Below are 7,500 nucleotides of genomic sequence, written 5' to 3' on the forward strand. Positions count from 1 at the left end.
CAGCGCCATCCATTTTCAGGGCTAGTTGCTTCGGCAGGTGAGTTGTTACACACTCCTTAGCGGATTCCGACTTCCATGGCCACCGTCCTGCTGTCTTAAGCAACCAACGCCTTTCATGGTTTCCCATGAGCGTCGATTCGGGCGCCTTAACTCGGCGTTTGGTTCATCCCACAGCGCCAGTTCTGCTTACCAAAAGTGGCCCACTTGGCACTCCGATCCGAGTCGTTTGCTCGCGGCTTCAGCATATCAAGCAAGCCGGAGATCTCACCCATTTAAAGTTTGAGAATAGGTTGAGGTCGTTTCGGCCCCAAGGCCTCTAATCATTCGCTTTACCGGATGAGACTCGTACGAGCACCAGCTATCCTGAGGGAAACTTCGGAGGGAACCAGCTACTAGATGGTTCGATTAGTCTTTCGCCCCTATACCCAGCTCCGACGATCGATTTGCACGTCAGAATCGCTACGGACCTCCATCAGGGTTTCCCCTGACTTCGTCCTGGCCAGGCATAGTTCACCATCTTTCGGGTCCCAACGTGTACGCTCTAGGTGCGCCTCACCTCGCAATGAGGACGAGACGCCCCGGGAGTGCGGAGGCCGCCGCCCCGTGAAGGGCGGGGAAGCCCCATCCTCCCTCGGCCCGCGCAAGGCGAGACCTTCACTTTCATTACGCCTTTAGGTTTCGTACAGCCCAATGACTCGCGCACATGTTAGACTCCTTGGTCCGTGTTTCAAGACGGGTCGTGAAATTGTCCAAAGCTGAAGCGCCGCTGACGGGAGCGATTATTCCGCCCGAGAGCATCCCGAGCCAACAGCGGCGCGGGTCCGGGGCCGGGCCAGGTAGGTCCGTCATCCGGGAAGAACCGCGCGCGCTTGCCGGGAGCCCGAGCGCCCAAAGGGGCGAATCGACTCCTCCAGATATACCGCCGGGCAGCCAGCCAGGACACCGGGGCTCTGCCCAACAGACGCGAACCGAGGCCCGCGGAAGGACAGGCTGCGCACCCGGGCCGTAGGCCGGCACCCAGCGGGTCGCGACGTCCTACTAGGGGAGAAGTGCGGCCCACCGCACACCGGAACGGCCCCACCCCGCGGCGAGTGGAAAGGCAACCGGACACGACCCCGCCGCAGATTGCTCCGCGCGGGCGGCCGGCCCCATCTGCCGAGGGCGGAGGCCAGTGGCCGGATGGGCGTGAATCTCACCCGTTCGACCTTTCGGACTTCTCACGTTTACCCCAGAACGGTTTCACGTACTTTTGAACTCTCTCTTCAAAGTTCTTTTCAACTTTCCCTCACGGTACTTGTTCGCTATCGGTCTCGTGGTCATATTTAGTCTCAGATGGAGTTTACCACCCACTTGGAGCTGCACTCTCAAGCAACCCGACTCGAAGGAGAGGTCCCGCCGACGCTCGCACCGGCCGCTACGGGCCTGGCACCCTCTACGGGCCGTGGCCTCATTCAAGTTGGACTTGGGCTCGGCGCGAGGCGTCGGGGTAGTGGACCCTCCCAAACACCACATGCCACGACAGGCGGCAGCCTGCGGGGTTCGGTGCTGGACTCTTCCCTGTTCGCTCGCCGCTACTGGGGGAATCCTTGTTAGTTTCTTTTCCTCCGCTTAGTAATATGCTTAAATTCAGCGGGTAGTCTCGCCTGCTCTGAGGTCGTTGTACGAGGTGTCGCACGCCACACCGCCAGCCGGCTGTGCACGCTACCGAGAAAGTACCGGTATGCGAACCGCCAGGCGACGGGCGCGCATCGCACGTTTGAGGAGACGCGGCCGGCCCCACAGGCGGCCGCGACACTCCCAGGTCTGCGAAGCGGGGCAAACGCCGCGCGCTTCAGTATACGTAGCCGACCCTCAGCCAGACGTGGCCCGGGAACGGAATCCATGGACCGCAATGTGCGTTCGAAACGTCGATGTTCATGTGTCCTGCAGTTCACATGTCGACGCGCAATTTGCTGCGTTCTTCATCGACCCACGAGCCGAGTGATCCACCGTCCTGGGTGATCTTTTCTCAGTTTCCGCCGTCTCTTTCGAGACGGTCGCATAGGCGGGAGTGAGGCGTGTGGCGGCCCCTGTTCCAGCGTTCTGTGTCCAACGGCCTCACGGCCGACGGGCGTCGTACGGCTCCACACCGGAGCGGACAGGCACTCGGGCGAAAGTCATTCAAAACCGGCGCCAGGCGCCAGGTGCCGCAGGCCAGCCGCTCCAGCGCTTCAGCGCTCGTACCACACAACATTGCCGCTAGTTTTGAGAGGCACGCGTGGTTCCGCACGCGGCGCACGGCTACGGCGAGCCGTACAGGTAGCGTGTTGCGCGACACGACACGCACATCGAAAGACATGCAGTCTAGTCGGTAATGATCCTTCCGCAGGTTCACCTACGGAAACCTTGTTACGACTTTTACTTCCTCTAAATGATCAAGTTTGGTCATCTTTCCGGTAGCATCGGCAACGACAGAGTCAATGCCGCGTACCAGTCCGAAGACCTCACTAAATCATTCAATCGGTAGTAGCGACGGGCGGTGTGTACAAAGGGCAGGGACGTAATCAACGCGAGCTTATGACTCGCGCTTACTGGGAATTCCTCGTTCATGGGGAACAATTGCAAGCCCCAATCCCTAGCACGAAGGAGGTTCAGCGGGTTACCCCGACCTTTCGGCCTAGGAAGACACGCTGATTCCTTCAGTGTAGCGCGCGTGCGGCCCAGAACATCTAAGGGCATCACAGACCTGTTATTGCTCAATCTCGTGCGGCTAGAAGCCGCCTGTCCCTCTAAGAAGAAAAGTAATCGCTGACAGCACGAAGGATGTCACGCGACTAGTTAGCAGGCTAGAGTCTCGTTCGTTATCGGAATTAACCAGACAAATCGCTCCACCAACTAAGAACGGCCATGCACCACCACCCACCGAATCAAGAAAGAGCTATCAATCTGTCAATCCTTCCGGTGTCCGGGCCTGGTGAGGTTTCCCGTGTTGAGTCAAATTAAGCCGCAGGCTCCACTCCTGGTGGTGCCCTTCCGTCAATTCCTTTAAGTTTCAGCTTTGCAACCATACTTCCCCCGGAACCCAAAAGCTTTGGTTTCCCGGAGGCTGCCCGCCGAGTCATCGGAGGAACTGCGGCGGATCGCTGGCTGGCATCGTTTATGGTTAGAACTAGGGCGGTATCTGATCGCCTTCGAAACTCTAACTTTCGTTCTTGATTAATGAAAACATACTTGGCAAATGCTTTCGCTTCTGTTCGTCTTGCGACGATCCAAGAATTTCACCTCTAACGTCGCAATACGAATGCCCCCGCCTGTCCCTATTAATCATTACCTCGGGTTCCGAAAACCAACAAAATAGAACCGAGGTCCTATTCCATTATTCCATGCACACAGTATTCAGGCGGGCTTGCCTGCTTTAAGCACTCTAATTTGTTCAAAGTAAACGTGCCGGCCCACCGAGACACTCAATAAAGAGCACCCTGGTAGGATTTCAACGGGGTCCGCCTCGGGACGCACGAGCACGCACGGGGCGGTCGCACGCCTTCGGCTCGCCCCACCGGCAGGACGTCCCACGATACATGCCAGTTAAACACCGACGGGCGGTGAACCAACAGCGTGGGACACAAATCCAACTACGAGCTTTTTAACCGCAACAACTTTAATATACGCTATTGGAGCTGGAATTACCGCGGCTGCTGGCACCAGACTTGCCCTCCAATAGATACTCGTTAAAGGATTTAAAGTGTACTCATTCCGATTACGGGGCCTCGGATGAGTCCCGTATCGTTATTTTTCGTCACTACCTCCCCGTGCCGGGAGTGGGTAATTTGCGCGCCTGCTGCCTTCCTTGGATGTGGTAGCCGTTTCTCAGGCTCCCTCTCCGGAATCGAACCCTGATTCCCCGTTACCCGTTACAACCATGGTAGGCGCAGAACCTACCATCGACAGTTGATAAGGCAGACATTTGAAAGATGCGTCGCCGGTACGAGGACCGTGCGATCAGCCCAAAGTTATTCAGAGTCACCAAGGCAAACGGACCGGACGAGCCGACCGATTGGTTTTGATCTAATAAAAGCGTCCCTTCCATCTCTGGTCGGGACTCTGTTTGCATGTATTAGCTCTAGAATTACCACAGTTATCCAAGTAACGTGGGTACGATCTAAGGAACCATAACTGATTTAATGAGCCATTCGCGGTTTCACCTTAATGCGGCTTGTACTGAGACATGCATGGCTTAATCTTTGAGACAAGCATATGACTACTGGCAGGATCAACCAGGGAGCTGCGTCAACTAGAGCTGAGCAGCCGGCCGCCCGGGAGTGTGTCCCGGGGGCCCGCGCGAACACGCAAGCGTCCGCTCAATCATTCTGCAAACAGGAGGAGGCTGAGCTCCCCTGCACAATACACCTCGAAACCCTCTCAGGTCCCGGCGGCGCGCAGCGCCGTCCCAAGTACTTGGTCGGGTTCGAGAGAGGCGCAATCGCCCGGAGTTAGGCGAGTAGACGCTTTCGGTGCGACCACCCGTGCTCCCAACTGAGCTTGCCGCTGCCGACAGAGGCCCGGGAGCGTGCTGTCGTGGCATTGCCGGCGGGAGACAACACGCGCCACCTACGGTGACCGGCAGCTCCAACGCCAGCGCCACAGAAGGACAAAAGCCCCACTTGGGTGCCGAAGCGAACTCTCCCAGCACAGCGCACGCGCCAACACATCCGCACAGCTGCGATACAAACCACCAGCGAGAACCGCTGGGGCGACCGAGCAGCAGACGGCGTCGCGGCGCCGAGCGCCGGGCGGCAGCGCATCCTCAACGCACACAGTCCTCAATCGGACCAGCACACTGAAGATGTCCACCGCGCTTCGCACCGGGCCCGCGAGGACCTACTTTGGCCGCACGGCGCCGCGCGCAGGGTGCGCCGGCGCGCAGCTGCGACGCCTGCCGCGTCCGTCGGCCGGCGCGCCTGCCACTGGCCGCCCCCACCAGCCGGCTGTAGCGCGTGCGCCCACGCACCGCGCGGCCAGCACGCCGGGAGGCGCCCCCTCACCGGCCGGGGACGGTCCCACCCAGCCACCGCCGCGTATCGCTTCACACCCAGATGCCGTTCAGTTTCGTCGGCATGGTGGGTATCGCTGGAACAACCGGTTAGTACCTCAACCTATCGTCGCCATCACCGATTCACCCCTAGCGAGAACAACCGCACCACAACAGGTTACCATTTGTTCATTTGCGTAACTTCACCAGAAAACGCAGGCGTCCATCGCCATTTGCAACTTCCACGATTATTGCATGCCTGTGTCAGGTGTCACGCCACACTACGTCTGCCCACATACACGCAACAAAATGTGCACGCCTAGACAATACGTGGAAGGTGGCCCCCGTACGTATGCGATGTCCATTGCTCGAACGACTGTCAACCGGCCTCTGTAGCATGTCGCAGATATGGAACGCGGTGCACCATGCCATCACGGTGTGTGAGGAGAGACGACTAGGTCCGAATACATCAACAGACAGCTCATGCTGATCGCCATCCACGGCGTCCGTTCCTCCCACACGTCTCTATGGCGTACCACACTGCAATCCAGCTCTCATAGGGAGACGACACGTAGCTGCGTGCACAATATTTGCACTGTATGGTCCGCCGTTTTTGGGCGCAGTCGTTGTACGGTCACACATGTGCCACGATGTATCATTCAGTACATAAGGACGAATGTGCAGTACAGATTGTGGTTTACGCGTACGACATTAGCGGACAGTTGACACAGGCCGCACCACAACGTAGCCTGAGTACGTCGCATGCGGAGGGCATTGAACATGCAAAGTTCTCACCAACCAGCTTGCGAAGGCAGGGGGCAAGGTGGGGACGTGGGGAGGGGCGGCATGTACGTCCTGCTGCCATCCACATTACAGTGTACAGCAGGAGCATGTGGAAAGTGAGCAAGACTTGCAAGGTGTTTAACATGAAGCGATACACAGGGGAGCGGGGAGTGCGAGTAGCGAACTATATTGCGAGGGTTGCGGGTGGGCAACACTACACTAATTGAACGAGTCGTATAACAATTACAGAGCAGGTTTAGGCGACAACGTGGGTTACGTTAGGCGACAACGTGGGTTAGGTTAAGGCACGACGTGGGTTAGGTTAAGGCACGACATGGGTTAGGTTAAGGCACGACATGGGTTAGGTTAAGGCACGACATGGGTTAGGTTAAGGCACAACATGGGTTAGGTTAAGGCACAACATGGGTTAGGTTAAGGCACAACATGGGTTAGGTTAAGGCACAACATGGGTTAGGTTAAGGCACAACATGGGTTAGGTTAAGGCACAACATGGGTTAGGTTAAGGCACAACATGGGTTAGGTTAAGGCACAACATGGGTTAGGTTAAGGCACAACATGGGTTAGGTTAAGGCACAACATGGGTTAGGTTAAGGCACAACATAGGTTAGGTTAAGGCACAACATAGGTTAGGTTAAGGCACAACATGGGTTAGGTTAAGGCACAACATGGGTTAGGTTAAGGCACAACATGGGTTAGGTTAAGGCACAACATGGGTTAGGTTAAGGCACAACATGGGTTAGGTTAAGGCACAACATGGGTTAGGTTAAGGCACAACATGGGTTAGGTTAAGGCACAACATGGGTTAGGTTAAGGCACAACATGGGTTAGGTTAAGGCACAACATGGGTTAGGTTAAGGCACAACATGGGTTAGGTTAAGGCACAACATGGGTTAGGTTAAGGCACAACATGGGTTAGGTTAAGGCACAACATGGGTTAGGTTAAGGCACAACATGGGTTAGGTTAAGGCACAACATGGGTTAGGTTAAGGCACAACATGGGTTAGGTTAAGGCACAACATGGGTTAGGTTAAGGCACAACATGGGTTAGGTTAAGGCACAACATGGGTTAGGTTAAGGCACAACATGGGTTAGGTTAAGGCACAACATGGGTTAGGTTAAGGCACAACATAGGTTAGGTTAAGGCACAACATAGGTTAGGTTAAGGCACAACATAGGTTAGGTTAAGGCACAACATAGGTTAGGTTAAGGCACAACATAGGTTAGGTTAAGGCACAACATAGGTTAGGTTAAGGCACAACATAGGTTAGGTTAAGGCACAACATAGGTTAGGTTAAGGCACAACATAGGTTAGGTTAAGGCACAACATAGGTTAGGTTAAGGTACAACATAGGTTAGGTTAAGGTACAACATAGGTTAGGTTAAGGTACAACATAGGTTAGGTTAAGGTACAACATAGGTTAGGTTAGGTTAGGTTACACGTTGTTGTAAGGAAAGGTGTAGGGGGGGGCGGGGGCGGCAGGTTCGTTGATAGTGATTATAGTAAGTGAATGCTTGTGACATGATCAGATTTGTCACGTCAGGATGCACCTTTGGCTTATTAGAGGCGGCGCTCCAATTCTATGCTTGTGTCAGACCTGTGTCTTTGACTCATGTCATTGTTTGTGCGCTGTGACAGGAGGTACTATTGTGATGTTGGGTGCACCGTTGTATAGGACATGTGTGGGTGT

At 55.6% G+C, this 7,500-nt stretch overlaps 2 non-coding genes and 1 pseudogene across 2 annotated transcripts; all 3 read right to left on the reverse strand.

Annotated features, from left to right (window-relative positions):
* The window catches only part of LOC124727583, a 4,223-nt pseudogene extending 2,566 nt beyond the window's left edge, over positions 1-1,657 (reverse strand).
* A 188-nt stretch (positions 1,658-1,845) lies between these two features.
* LOC124727577 lies at positions 1,846-2,000 on the reverse strand. Its single transcript, XR_007007186.1, has one exon. It is a non-coding gene; the product is annotated as a 5.8S ribosomal RNA (ribosomal RNA).
* A 351-nt stretch (positions 2,001-2,351) lies between these two features.
* Positions 2,352-4,260, reverse strand: LOC124727579. Its single transcript, XR_007007188.1, has one exon. It is a non-coding gene; the product is annotated as a small subunit ribosomal RNA (ribosomal RNA).
* Between the last annotated feature and the right edge of the window lie 3,240 nt (positions 4,261-7,500).

The sequence above is a fragment of the Schistocerca piceifrons genome, unplaced genomic scaffold (assembly GCF_021461385.2).
Source record: "Schistocerca piceifrons isolate TAMUIC-IGC-003096 unplaced genomic scaffold, iqSchPice1.1 HiC_scaffold_1116, whole genome shotgun sequence".
NCBI classification, from domain to species: domain Eukaryota; kingdom Metazoa; phylum Arthropoda; class Insecta; order Orthoptera; family Acrididae; genus Schistocerca; species Schistocerca piceifrons.